Here is a 15,243-nt window from a genome sequence, read left to right as displayed (position 1 = left end):
AATAAAATGCATTACTACAAATGTTTGTGATGTGCTGTCTGTTGGAATGACAAATGCATTTGTCTCTGTTGTATGGCATTTGGTATGGGATTTGTAAAAACCGTGTGAGTATTTGTGATTGGCCATCTGTTGGAATGACAAATACAATGCATTTTATTACTATAACTGGTTGTGATGTGCCATCTGTTGGAATAACAAATGTAATGCTTACATCTCTGTTATATGCCATTTGGTATGGGATTTGCAAAAAACATGTTAATATTTGTGATGTGCCATCTGTTGGAATGACAAATACAATACTTACATCTCTGTCATATGCCATTTAGTATAGGATTTGTTAAAGCAGTGTTAATGTTTGTGATGTACCATCTGTTGGAATGACAAATACAATGCATTTTATTACTACAACTGGTTGTGATGAGCCATCTGTTGGAAAGACAAATGTAATACTTACATCAATCTCTGTTGTATGCCATTTGGTATGGGATTTGTAAAAGTAATTTACTGTACCATCTGTTGGAATGACAAATGCCATGCATTTTATTAGTACATATGTTTGTCATTTGCCATCTGTTGGACATAGCAACTGGAACGGACACACACTCTTATCCTTTTTATTAAAGTGGATTATTTATTCATGTTCAACCTCACATTTAATGTTACATCTCCACTCCACTTTGGGCTGACCTGACATTGAAAGTACGATAATAGTTGATCTGACCGCGACACTTTCTTGATTATTTACAAAGCCTTTCTGAAATGATTCTGGCTCCTTCACTTTTTACACTTTTTTTCTTATGTTGCAGCCTTGGGCTAAATTTATTGTCATTCTCTTAACCCCCTTAATCCAGACCAGGGTTGAGGAGGGCTGGAGCCAGTTCCAACTAGCATATGGTGCAAGGTGGGAACAAACCCTGGACAGGGTGCCAGTGTATCACTGGGTGAACACACACTAGTGACAATTTAGTGACGCCAATCCACCTAACATGCAAGTCTTTGGATTGTGGGAGGAAACCGGAGCACCCGGAGGAAACCCACGCAGACACGGGGAGAACATGCAAACTCCACACAGGGAGGACCAGGGAGATAATCCTGGTCTCCTTACTGTGAGGACAGAGGTCTAATGTGCTGCCTGTGTTAAATAAATGATTTTTTCCCTTATCATCAGTCTACACTGAATACTCCAAAATGACAAAGCAAAAACAGAACTTTAGAAACTTTTGCAAATTTATTACAAATAAAAATACTGAAATTTCGCTTTGACACAGGGGCCATATCACATCAGCCCCCGAAAAACGATAACAGTTTTCTTTCAGTTTACTAGATGGGCCTTTGGTCTTTATCACACCTTTTTACTCCCCTTGTGTTGAGCCTCTCACCATTTTTGTTTGAAGCAGAGTTACATGGTGCTGATGTTTACTTTGGAAATAAAAGAAGTATTGGTTACAGGGTAAGAGCGGCTGCAAATTCCGTTATTGCCCTGCCGCCATATTAAACCTCCTCACATCATCACGTCCACAGGTACATTCAAGTTCAGCCCAGTGTCTGTACTAAGCTGACTTTTGTATAGCGCCTTTATTTGTCGTTTACTTCTTAGTATTGAAGATCACCCGCGCATGATTCCTACATGGAGAAACACTTTCCTTTGTTTTCATCGCTCAAGGATTCCAAATGATGGCAGTTTAACTATGGGATGGCCGCCTGGAAAGCCCTTTTTTTGTCAAGGCGGGTGCTTAGCACCGACGGAGCGCAGACTCAGGAATGCCGCGTTAGGAATTTACAGCCGGAGGAGGCGGCCGTTCTGAGAAATGAACTCCTTGATAAACTTAACGTTATTTTACTTCGCCCCAGAGGCTCAGATTTCAGCAAACACTGCGGAGAGCTTGTTTGACCTTTCCAAACAGTATGAGCGACACGTTAAACATGACGACTTCAAATAGGGTCGGACCGCACCCCTCCTGTTCAAATATATGGAGCGGAGCTGAAAGGCGCAAAGGTGACCGTCTACCTACACAAACGGAGAGAGAGAGAGAGAAAGAAAGTGTGTGTGTGTGTGTGTGTGTGTGTGTGTGTGTGAGAGAGAGAGAGAGAGAGAGAGAGAGAGAGAGAGAGAGAAAGACAGAAAGGAAGAGAGAGAGCAAGCGATGCAGAGACTGAGAGAGAGGGAGTGTGCGCATGCACGAACACATGCGCGCGCACTCAAGCGCTAAAACGCGCCTATTTATACCTGAAAACAAGCAGGGCTCAAAAACAAATACAAATTTTAAAAATAACAGACACACGACTATAAATGGGTAACACCTTAGTTTTGGTACTGCAAAGATGCTTCTATTATTCATTTAGACTTACGTAACAATACCTTAACACAGGCTTCTTTTGGTCTTCATAGCAATTATAAGACATCAGTAGACAGGTCATGTGCGGTGCGACATATTCACATGGTGGCAAAATTGTTTGTTAATATGAAGGATTTGCATATTTTATACTAAATAAGTAACATCAAGAGAAAAGTGCCTCATTTAAGCCAACTCAGACCACTCAAAATTAATTTTTGTTAGTAAGCCACATTGCAGAGATGAACACTTAAGTGATACTTTGTAATTGTCGCAAAGATCCTGAGAAGACGTTTTATTACATAATAATACATGAGTAAGAGAAGCATTTTTGCAGCACCTAAACTAAAGTCAGTCAGTCATTTTCCAACTTGCTTACGAAACATAGCAAAAAGCAACTCATATATATTGGCAAAGCCAAAAATAAAAGATGATGTACATAATCAGCATAAATCCCGGGTGGCTGCAGGTTTTCATTCTAATCGTCTTCTTAATTAGTGAACTTCATTTGTCATCCATCCATTATCCAACCCGCTATATCCTAATTACAGGGTCACGGGGGTCTGCTGGAGCCAATCCCAGCCAACACAGGGCGCAAGGCAGGAACAAATCCCGGGCAGGGCACCAGCCCACCACAGGGCACACATATACACATATGCACCAAGCACACATAGGGACAATTTAGTGTTGTCCATAAATGTCAAGGCCAGATCTGCCATCGGGGTGACTCAGACCCGTCGCTGTGGGCGGAGCCTCAGTGGGTCCTGCCCGTCCAATCAGACCACAAGGTTGGATTGGGAACATGCGCTGATACAGCACGTTGCGGCACCCAGCACACTAAGGCCCATCCGTTAATAATTTTTTTAAAGAGGAAAAATACTCATCCGTTTAAAATATATATGTATGTATTTGGCTGACGCCTTTATCCAAGGCGACTTACAACATTTATGATATAATTGGTTCTATTTCTTTAGATTTTCCAAGTGGAGTACAGTCAAGTCCAGTGACTTGCTCTTGGTCACATTGTGTCAGGAGCGTGATTTGAACCCATAACCTCAGGATTTGAAGTCCAGAGTCTTAACCACTACACCACACTACCGGCAGAATTACTTGAATAGGGACCTACAGAGACGCCAATAACTAAAATTGGAGATTTTTTTAACTAACGGTATGGCGCCGTGTGACACCCAAACTGGTAAATCAGAAAGTTATTCAGCGTTTCCTTCGGCACATTCAAAGTACAATAATGTGGACCGCTCATAATTACAAAGTACAGCGCATCGATTACATTATAGATATTTGCAAATGCAGGCCATCGCCTCAACTCCTTATTTACATGACTATGTAAAGATTCTCATATTGGCAAAAACTGTCAAGCGTTAGTCGGCGAACAGAGTCGGACTGAATAACTTTGCCAAGTTCGATCATTATACGACCCTGGCATGAGGGCAATATATCATGAGATTGCGACGGACAGGACAATTTTTAATGCGATGTCTTTCTGCGCTGTGCTGCGTGAGTATGCGTGTCGCGCGCAGCCATCGCGCTGTCTCATTTGCTTCGTGCACGCGTGCTGTCCGGCATTGTGATACACAGTTCTGCTGTCGAGCGTTTTATTACTCTAATCGGCCACAGTTAATTTACATTCTAAAGCCAGCTAATTTACATTCTTACAGTATATTTTTGGTGACTGTTCTTCGGGTTACGCTGTGCGTCGTGCTAGCGAGAGTTCCGCTTTGTAGATGTCAGCTCGTCTTCTGCTACTCAAAGTGGCGCCGACCTCTCGTTACAAATCAAATGGCGTATGTTAGATTAGCTCTTCATTTATTTTGAAATCAATGCTTTGTTAAAATGTAAAATTAGGAATTCATATTGACCAGTGCCCGTCCACAGAAATGCAAACTGCCAACTTAAGATTTGGCCTGGGGAGACTTGAGTGGTCGCAAAGGGCGCGAGAAAAGATGCCCATGGACCAAAAGAAAAAAAAAAAAAAGGAAAAGAAGCAATCCGCCACCCACCAGCTCCCCAACGATTCTCACGGTTATAAAGCTGACAAAAGAGAAAAAGTCTTAAAAGAAAAAGAAAAATACTACTTGGTTTATTATGCATGGGATACGATCAGCGCTGCATGGTGTCTAATAGGTCACTATTTTGAGACCGTGTATTTGACTTCTACCCTTCCCCGCAAAAAAAAAAAAAAAGTCCATATGGATGGTCATTCTATACAAAGTGCCAGAGGTGCAACGAAAAGAAAAAATCGGGAATGCGCTCCCCTCGACTTTCACGTATAGTGGGATCGAGGAAAACCAGAACCACTTCCAGTTGCGCAATATTTCTCAAAAATCATCTCTTTGTTTCTCATTATAACTAATTGACAATATCGATACACAATCATTTATCCATCCATCCATTATCCAACCCGCTATATCCTAACTAGACGGTCACGGGGGTCTGCTGGAGCCAATCCCAGCCAACACAGGGCGCAAGGCAGTAAACAAACCCCGGGCAGGGCGCCAGCCCACTGCAGGGCACGCACACACGCCAACACACACTAAGGACAATTTAGAATCGCCAATGCACCTAACACTGCGCCACCATGCTGCCACAATCATTTATCTCTATTTATAATCACACTTTTATGTTAAAATGATATTTTCACACTTTTCAAATTTTTCATTACTATATATACATTACCTCGATGACGTGCAAAGTAAAAACGACAGTTATAGTCAAGTAAAACCAAACCTTGTTTGTGCCAGCCTTGTGCCCTGTAGTAGCCAGTGACTTTTCTTTGGATTAAGTGGGTAATAAAATGACTTGACATGACATGACAAACCGACATAATGATTTCAACGAGTCGTGAATACCTCAGGTGAGTATAATGAGAGTGACCTGACTGAAAAGACTAATGTCACCACTTCTAGCAGCTTTAACACCCATGTACAGTCTGACCCTGCAGAGTCCAGTGACGCCAATATAAGGGTGTCCCGATTTGTTATTTTTTTTTAAATCTTTATTTGCCCTGTATTTTAAACATGATTCATTTCTCCTTTCATTGACAGAACAGAATGGAAGTCGTTGCGGAACAAGCACTTTGGAGCGGACGTCCTTCAATGCATTCAGAATCATCAATCAAATCATTTCAGTTCATAACAGGCAGAGTCAGACTAATCAGCTATTCTGTATTTATGAAGTGAAGCTAATCAGCCGGGAAATGCAAAATCACGGCATTTAGTTCTCAGCTGGCTTGCTTTAGCCTCATGTTTCATTTGTCGATATGATAATGTGGTTGTGCTCATTTTTCAAACAGAACTGACATTTCTGAAAAAAAGAAGAATTGTGTTTGGTTCTGAGAACAATCCAGATATTCCAGACAATCGGAGGAAAGTGTTTTATTTACCATGGAGGACCAAGAGATATTACCTGTCTTAGTGTGTGTGTGTGTGTGTGTGTGAGCTCTGAGCAATCTGATTGGTCAGTTTGGCTTTGGTGTGATTGGTGAGTTTGGCTTTGTTGTGATTGGTCAGTTTGGCATTGGTGATGTGCTTAAAAAGGGAAGTGTGAGTAAGTGAGAGACATGACTGAGGGGTGAGAAACCACATAGGAGGCACCCTGAGCAAGTTGCCTGCAAACACAGGAAGAATAAAAAGCAGAGAGGGGAAGCGAAAAAGGGGAAGCTCACTTATACCGGTGGTTCTCAACCTGTGGGGTAACAAAAAAAGTAAGAAAAAAAGGGGCGTGAAGATGTGAAAAAAAGAAAACAAGAATCGAAAATATGAAAAATACATCTATTGAAACCAAAACAAAAATAACTTAAAATACATTCTGATACTAGAAAAATAAATATAGAGTTAGATAAATGTTGATAAAAGTTAAGCAGGTATAATAAAACTTGTAGCAGTGTATCCACAACGAAGGGTGCTGAGCAGACTCCTGTCAATCATGGAGAATCCACTGCATCCACTGAACAGGATCATCTCCAGACAGAGGAGCAGCTTCAGTGACAGACTGACAGACTGAGGAGACCCTACACTATGCGACTCTTCAATTCCACCCGAGGGGGTAAACGTTAACATTATACAAAGTTATTGTCTGTTATACCTGCATTGTTATCACTCTTTAATTTAATATTGTTCTTTATCAGTATGCTGCTGTTGGAGTATGGGAATTTTCCCTTGGGCTTAAAAAAGTATCTATCTATCTATCTATCTATCTGTCTATGTTATATAGTGCCTTTCATATCTATCTACCTATCTATGTTATATAGTGCCTTTCATATCTATCTATCTATCTATCTATGTTATATAGTGCCTTTTATATCTATCTATCTATGTTATATAGTGCCTTTCATATCTATCTATCTATCTATGTTATATAGTGCCTTTCATATCTATCTATCTATCTACCTATCTTTAAAACGTGATACTGTACCATATTAATTGGCCAAATCTTTTATATCTGCAATTTTTAGTCTGAAATGGCCACAGCCATCCTTTTTATCTGAGTTTATCAGTTATCTGAGGTAGCATCGGTCCACGTTACCTCAAGCTTCTACTGTTGTCACAATACACACACACACACAAAATGAAATTCACACACACGCCTGCCTGCTTGCCAAGTTCATGGCCTTGACTTCCTTCAGGATGTAACAAAGAGGCAATGAGGTCACTTTGTCCACACAGAGCTGCCGCCTCTCTGTAAATCTCCGGAAGCCTCAGGCTGCATTCAGCACTGCTCCCGAGTGCCTTCTTCATCATTATGGATGCCAACCTAAAGCAGCAACGACAGACTGCCGACATCCACCTGTCTTATTTTTTCAACTTTAAACTGCATCCATAGCCCCTAGACTCCCACTTGTGAATGTGTGTGAGGGTGATTTTGTGATGACTGTGTTACTTATGTGTGTGTGGGTACTTGTGGGTGTGTGTGTTTCCACTCTTAACGTTTGGTGGTCAGCCAAGTGGATCAAGAAAGACTCAGCTGTTTCTGTGTTGGCCCAGAGCCATCGCTGCAAGAAGTCAATTTTTACATCCAAGATGGTGCAGCCTGAAAGGGCCTTGTGTGATAAATAGGAGACACACACACACACAGAAGGACTCTGTCATGGAGAGAGTCTGACTCACCCAGTCAGTCCCTGCATATAGCGCCTTTTGTCATAAAGCAACCTTTTAGATTCAAGGCCACATTACTCTACAGCAGGGATTTTCAACCATCGCTAAACCAAGGCCCCCCATAATGCCATACTACCAGCTCAGCACACCCCATGCTTGAAGCTGGGCATAATAGTGGCTGTTTTCTGATGATGATTATGATTTTTAGATAATAGCAACCCAGTTATTCAATGTCTGCGGTGGACTGGCATTCTTCCCGGGGTTTGTATCCTGCCTTGTGCCCTGTGTTGGTGGGATTGACACCAGCAGACCACCGTGACCCTGTGTTAGGATATAGCAGGTTGGAGAATGACTGACTGACTGACTGACTGACTGACAGTTATTCGATGTAAATGCTGAAGTTTAGCAGCCTACTGATGCCAGGGTGTTGGACGCTAACACAGTATAGCACAGACAGGTACTGGACAGCAATATTCTTAATAAGCTTTAGGTATGAAATACAAAAAAAAAAAACTAAACAAGGATTTTGGACTTACCGTCAGGTTGTTTATTTCGTTTTTTTTTTTGGTTGTTTTTCAGATATTCCGCCATTTGTTTCGGGTGCAAGCCTCACGCATAACATTCCTCATTTACCGACCGGTGTTTTAAAGGTGGCGCCGAAGCTAAATGCAGTCACTGGTGCCTGGGAAGGTCGAAAGACGAGCTGTAGGGGGAGTCCATGTTGGACCAGTAGTAGTGCAGGTGTACCGGAATGTTTCTGTTTGTATCTTTGTAACTTCGAGGTTAGGTATAAATGTTTTTGTTGTGTTGTCATTTAGTGTTTTATTTTGATTTTTGCTCGAAGTCTATTATCTCCCTGGCAGGCCCGAAATGGTATCTCCCTATGTTTAGGCAATTGAAAAGTCTTTATAAGTACAGTTGTGGCCGCGAGTGGGTAGACGATCGTTCAGAGAGATTTGAGAAGAAGGGTTAGGCTAAGAGGTGCCTGGTGGCTCAGCTGTTGGTTAATGCTAAGGAGTGAGTTAGGCTCCTGAGGACCAAATACGGCTCCTGATATTTTTATTTGAAGAGTTGTATTTATGACCTGGGGTGGCACGGTGACACAGTGGTAACACTTAAGGAGACCTGGGTTCACTTCCCGGGTCCGCCCTGCGTGGAGTTTGCATGTTCTCCCCGTGTCTGCCGGGAGCTCTGGTTTCCTAAGACATGCAGGTTCAGTGCATTGGCGATCCTAAATTGTGTGGGTGTGTGTGTGGTCTGCGGTGGCCTGGCACGCTGCCCGTGATTTGTTCCTGTCTTGCGCCGTGTGTTGGCTGGGATTGGCTCCAGCAGACCCCCGTGACCCTGTGTTAGGATATAGTGGGTTGGATAATGGATGGATGGTTATTTTAATAAAAGTTTATTGAGTATGTAATGCCTTTATTAAAGACTATATAGTGTCTTTCATATACCGTGTACTATACAGAGCGTTGTAAATGAATTACCTTTACAGACAGCGAGAGAGAGAGATAGCTAGAGATTACTGTATATAGATTTAGTGTTTATGAAGATTTGGCGTGTCAGGTGCGCATCAAGGTCAACTCGAACACACTTGGCTAGTCAGGCCAGTGACGTCCTGCATGTCTGCCATTTTTAAAGTTACGTGGGCAGGCTGCAGAGCTACAACTGCTGGGACTTGTTAAGCAGCGCTGCACCGACTAGCTTATCGGTGTTTAGAGAGAGCCGACAATCCCAGCGGAAGAGCAGGAGAACAAACAGCACAGAGTGGGAGCTCCCTCGGCTCAGAATAAATAGAGCCCGGCGACAGGTGCTGTGAAAAACTACAAACTTGTTATGAGCTTCAGGAGTAAACTGAAGGTTAGCGAGAGGACGAACGCACGAGGCGGCAACTGGTTAAGGTCACTCCGCTCAAGGGCAAGAAGCGGGACAAAGCAGTTCGGATATATTGATTGACTGATTGATTGATTAATTGAACCTTTGATTGTGTCACTTGAAACAACAGAGCCTGGGAGTCTCAGCACGGAGATGGATGTTGACATACGAGCTTGATGGACTGAATGATTTCCTCTCGCTTGTCAATTTTCTTGTGTTCTTATGAGTGACCATTTCTTGAGAGTCTCGTTGGAGCCATGGATAGCCCCCGGGGTCCAGCGTATACAGTCTCATTTTCGATATGTGGTTCGCAATGTTTCCAAGTGCCTCCTACATCCTAAAATCTAGAAAATCAGACAACTGTCTGTCTCCACGAGCCTCTTAGAAATGTCATTGGATGAAATCCTTTTGCAAAGTAATTAATCAATCGAGACATCTTATTGATTTTAATAACAATAATGAAAACTCTACATAGCCATGTCCAGCCCAACACTATTTAACCTTTTTTTTTTTTGTTACTGTAAAAATGATTAAATTGCAATATGCTGCAGTACCCGGAGCTCGAGTGACTTCAGCAGCAGACATCTGTCGGTGGGTTTGGAATAAGGGCTGTGACTCCAATTAGCCTGTAGGAGTTGAACATGAAAGCGAAAAAGGACAGTCGTGACTCCACAGGTCTTTCTCACAGCGTTATTATTGTAAGTGCCTTCCGTATCATAAAGCGCTTTCAGTAGTGAGAAATATAAAGGTATAAGCGCTATATAAACGTAAAAAAAAAAAAAAAATAATAATAATAATAATATTATTATTATTATTATTATTATTATTATTATTATTATTATTATTAATTAGAAAGTCGCATTTTTACTCTTGAAGATCTGGAATGCGCAGCGATCAAACGTTCCCGTTTAAGGCACTCGCTAAGAGGCGCAGGGCGCGCTGGCAGGGCAGGAATGAGAACTCCTCCGTTTCCTGGGCAGGTCTTTATCCCTCACGCCTGTGGAAGTGTGTGTGGGTGTGCGTAGATGCGTGTCTTCCAGCCAGCGCTCTGAATCAAACTTTACAAAATCAGTTTGCTTTTCCTGTGGTCAAACCCTCTAAGTCATCATAGAAATACTGGCGTGCACGTCCGCTCCCTGGAGCAGTTTTAGATTTCTTTAGGTCAGGGCGGTCTTTGAGCTTCCCAAACAAATACACCCCGCGCCCCTTACAAAATAACACGTAATACACATCAAACAAAAAATGAAAACGTTGACAATTTGACTACGTTTTTAAATTATTAATTCTGATCGATATATTCCAATAATGCCCATTCCTTCTTTTTAAATACTTTTTCCATCGCCTTCTTTTTTTTCTAAAAGCAGCACCACTCTCTTTTGTTCGTTTCATCTTGAGATTGAGAGAATAATAAAATATTAACAATGAGATGGAAGGGTTCGTCCCTTTCGGTCAGAGAAGTCGGCGAGCTGATCAAAAGTGGCATTTGTAAAATATAACTTTGCAATAAATGCACTTGTAACAGTTTTTAAACATTAAAAATGCTGTGATTGTAACATCGATGTTAACTTGGCAAAGCCCTATCAAACAAAATTTCCAAAAAAAGTCCAAAATGTCTAGTACAAATGTTTATTGAAAAGTGCTGTCCAGGGCGAACCGACCCCCCGAAAGCTACGCCAGTGCGTCTGGTATGTTAATAATAATAATAATAATAATAATAATAATAATAATAATAATAATGGTGCAGTGGGTAGCGCTGCTGCCTCGTAGTTAGGAGACCCGGTTTCGCTTCCCGGGTCCTCCCTGCGTGGAGTTTCCGGGTACTCCGCTTTCCTCCCACCGTCCAAAGACATGCAGGTCAGGTGCATTGGCGATCCTAAATTGTCCCTGGTGTCTGCTTGGTATGTGGGTGTGTGTGTGCCCTGCGGTTGGCTGGCGCCTTGCCCGGGGTTTATTTCCTGCCTTGCGCCCTGTGTTGGCTGGCATTGGCTCCAGCAGACCCCCGTGACCCTGTAGTTTGGTGATTCTGAATTGTCCCTAGTGTGTGCTTGGTGTGTGGGCTTTGTGCCCTGCACAGGGTTTGTTAACTGCCTTGCGCCCTGTGGTTCATCATCTTCATAACAGTAATAAATAATAATAATAATAATAATAATAATAATAATAATAATAATAATAATAATAAGAAGAAGAAGAAGAAGAAGAAGAAGAAGAAGAAGAAGAAGAAAAATAATTCATCATCATCATCTTCATTATTACTATTATTATTAGTATTATCATTAAGAAGAAGAAGAAAAATAAGATTTCTTCATTGTCTTCATAATCTTCTTCTTCTTCTTCTTCTTCTTCTTATTATTATTAAGAAGAAGAATTCATCATCTTCATTTTCTTCTTCTTCTCCTTATTATTATTATTATTATTATTGACTTTTATTTCTTCTCGGCCTTTGACGATTTGCTGGTATGTCCAGATTTCATCAAGAAATCAATGCCATTTGCCAAAGCACCTTACGAAAGCCATGTGTTGTGCCCATCAGTACAATTTTCTTCTTCTTTATTTATTTTAATTTCATCTTATTATGTTGTTATATCAGCCAGTGGGCACAGAAAGTCGCTGAAGCGCTTGGTGACCTTGCTCGCCTTTCTCCTTCGCCGCCTTATTGACACTGCGGGTGCGGGCGGCCTCACCGCTGATAGGACCGGCCGTCAGCTAAGTTTGCACTCGGGTTTATACGTTACTAATTCTATTTATTTCCATATTATCACGCCTTATCTAGTTACTAGGCAGAGACAAAAGAAACCTGTCATTCCCATCCCCTTTGCATGCTCATGTGCACCATGGCAATTGTGCTCTAAAGAGAGCAGCCTTACAGGGAAACAATTTTAACCGTCATGGTTTAAAATACAATTCTCAGACCTGGTTAATGCCGTTTGTGGTCACTGGTTGCCAATGCCTTTCTCAGTAACATCAAGAACGGGGCAGGAACCAATCCAGGAAAGGTGCGTCTCAGGGTCCACATACACAGGGTTACCAGTTACCCCTGCCTGAATGCAGGGGCAAATCTGCTGTGAAACTAATGAAGCTTCAGGGTCCCTAATCCCAGAGGGGACCCAGAAGTGAGTTTAATTTACATTGCTTAAAACCTTTTGCTGTCTACTGTATAAAAAAGCAGCTTTTAAATATAATAATATTAATAACTAGCTGTCCCCTGCAGCTTCTCTCGCGTAGTAGTGAAAAAGGAAAAACTTTAAAAATCAATAAACAAACAGGTATCGCTGGCTAAACGGAGGCAAAGGTACACTCCAACACATGGCGACAGGTACAGCGACTCGAACGGAGGCTGGCGAGTGCACGAGGAGAGCCCCGCCCAGCTCCCTACTCCTGACGTCACACTCCCCCCGCCCCTCAGCCCGAAGCCTCTGTCTTAGATCAGCGCGAGTATATCACTCCTGCAAGCGATCTATGATACTCAGCGCAATGAGAGAAGTCTCAAAAACATCCGGAATGTTCAAGCAAATTATAGAAAAACACCCGATCTGAATCCGTTAAGTAGTTCTCTCGTGAAAAGCGGACAGACAGACGTTGGATTTTATACATAGAGAGATATGGTATAATTCACTAAAACAACTGTGATCAAAATCTGAAATGTAGCGGTTAATATTTTACAAATTTGGGGTGACCTGTCATGGAACAGCCCCATTGAAGAAGATAACAGTAGCTACCCAGACCTCGTTTCTGATTGGAAAGTGGACCCCCATAACAGATCAAACTTCAGGGTTCCAAAACTGTAGGTCCGTCACTGCCTAAATGTCTTTAGGGATGTGGGGTGTTGTACCGTGTTAGCCATTATGAATGTAGTGAAAAGCCAAGAGATTTTAGGGATGTGGGAAGAAAGCCAAAGTATACTCAGAGGAAATTCATTGAGGACGTGGGGGTTGGGGTGGGGGAGTGGGGAACACGGAAACACCACATGAAGAAAACTGGGCAGAGGGTTCAAACTTAAGAGTCTGTAAATTGGCCACCATGCTGCTCCTATTGCCATCGCGATGAACGTTTATAGCCGCACTTGAAGGTCTGCAGAGAAGAGTAACCAGGAGCATCCAAGGACTTAAATACGTGTCCTACTGTGCCAGACTCAGAGGGTTAAACCTGTGTAGTCTCGAGCAGAGCTGACTGTTTGTGGAGGTCTTCAAAGTCCTCAAAGGCACTCATAAAACAATCCAGTAGGATTCTTTCAACTTGAATCACAAACTTGAGGACACTGGTGGAGGTTAAGGGGAAGTGCACTGAGGACTGAAGCGAGGAAGCTCTTCTTCAGAGAGTTGTAGCAACCTGGAACAAACATCTGAATCATGACATCATAGACATGCAAAATATGTGACGTCGCACGTATGTGCACAAAGGGGACAGCTGAAGGGCTCTAGTGACGGCAGTTCTACCACCACTCCAGAGGTTGGCGCTGTGTCCTAATCTGCTTTCTCCCTTCCTCCCCCACTGCAGATGAGATGATTGACAGCTAGCACACCTCTGACATCACTTCCTGTGTTCATCCACCTGGAACCGACTCTTCTTGTTGGAAGCTCTGTCATCTTGGGACAGTTCTCTTCTGAACTCGTGTCTACAAAGACGGCCTCCGGAAAAATTGCACACATTTTATTTTATTTTTTTCAAAACTAATTATAGGGGGTGACCAGACTGGTACCTCCAAACTCTTTATCGCTGTCATCTGTATCTCTTACAAAGACGTGCAAAGAAAAGTGGTGCGGTGCAAAGTGAGGCAGGTACGAGACTTCATGGGACCCGTCCGCCAGCCCATCCTTGTGCTCGCCCTTATTGCTTCGACACACTCTGGACTTCACACGAGGTGACAGAAAAAGTGTGCAGTGCTCCGTCTTCATCAATAACTTTCCTAAGTCTAAACTGCTGATGGATTTGTGAGACGGCACCAGTACTTATGGTCAGCCAATCAGCACATTTCATTGCCTAAGCCCCACCCACTATCCTGGAGTAGGAGCTGAAAACACATACAATTGGCCTGAGTTCCTGTAGTGGAAATGATACAAATGTTCCTGCGGTGGGATAGAACCCGGGAAGCACTTGAAGTGCTGCAGGACTTAAGGACATGTCCAGAGAATTAAACTTGGTGGGTCTCGAGCAGAGGAGACTTCATGGGGTCCTCATCCAGGTCTTCAAAATCCTCAAAAGCAGATCCAGCAGAATTCTGTCAACTTAAGAGTGAATCATATACTTGTGGGCACTGGTGAAAATGAGGTGAAAGGCATTTAGGACTGAAGCCAGGAAGCACTTCTTTATGTAAAGAGTTGTGAGGCTGTGGAACAGACTAGTGAGGCACGAAGTTGAAGCAGAATCCATAACAGCCTTTGAGAAGGACCTGGAGGGGATGTGGGGACAGCTGAGCTATTAGCTAAACAATCGAGCCCTCTGGTCATTCATCACATTCCTCGTGTTCCTTTGTGAGAAGAAATCCACCAAAAAGTCGTCTTTGGTGTCTGCCCAGCGAATGCCATCTACTATTCCTTCCATCATAATAGGGGTCTGCTCAACTATTATTTGACAGTTGACTGGCCTTCTCTGGCACAGTTGATCTTGGCCCAAATGAACTACAGCAGCTAGACTGGTAATCCCATAATCCATTGAGGTAGAAAGTCTTCTGTATTAATAACAACCTCTAGACTGGCATTTCAAAAAAAGAGAATTGTTATGTCTAGTGAAGTCCATCCTTTAGAATGGCAACAACAGAAACATACCCGGTGGCCTGCACTGGCATTCCATTAAACTTAAGCATGTCTGGCACATCAATTCCAAGGTCAAGAGTGGGATTCCAAAAATAAAACAAAGGAAAGTTTTGAGTAAGTTCTAGTAGCTTACAGTCTGACATTCCCATCTGAGCAACTGATGAACAACTTCTTTAA

At 42.5% G+C, this 15,243-nt stretch overlaps 1 protein-coding gene across 2 annotated transcripts in view; it reads right to left on the bottom strand.

Moving 5' to 3' along the window:
- Positions 1-15,243, bottom strand: part of itga3b (integrin, alpha 3b) — a 153,338-nt gene that overhangs the window by 80,462 nt on the left and 57,633 nt on the right. The gene's annotated exons all lie outside the window — the stretch shown is intronic.

This window comes from Polypterus senegalus, chromosome 17 (genome assembly GCF_016835505.1).
Source record: "Polypterus senegalus isolate Bchr_013 chromosome 17, ASM1683550v1, whole genome shotgun sequence".
Classification (NCBI taxonomy): domain Eukaryota; kingdom Metazoa; phylum Chordata; class Cladistia; order Polypteriformes; family Polypteridae; genus Polypterus; species Polypterus senegalus.
This window is presented reverse-complemented; position numbering and strand designations above follow the sequence as displayed.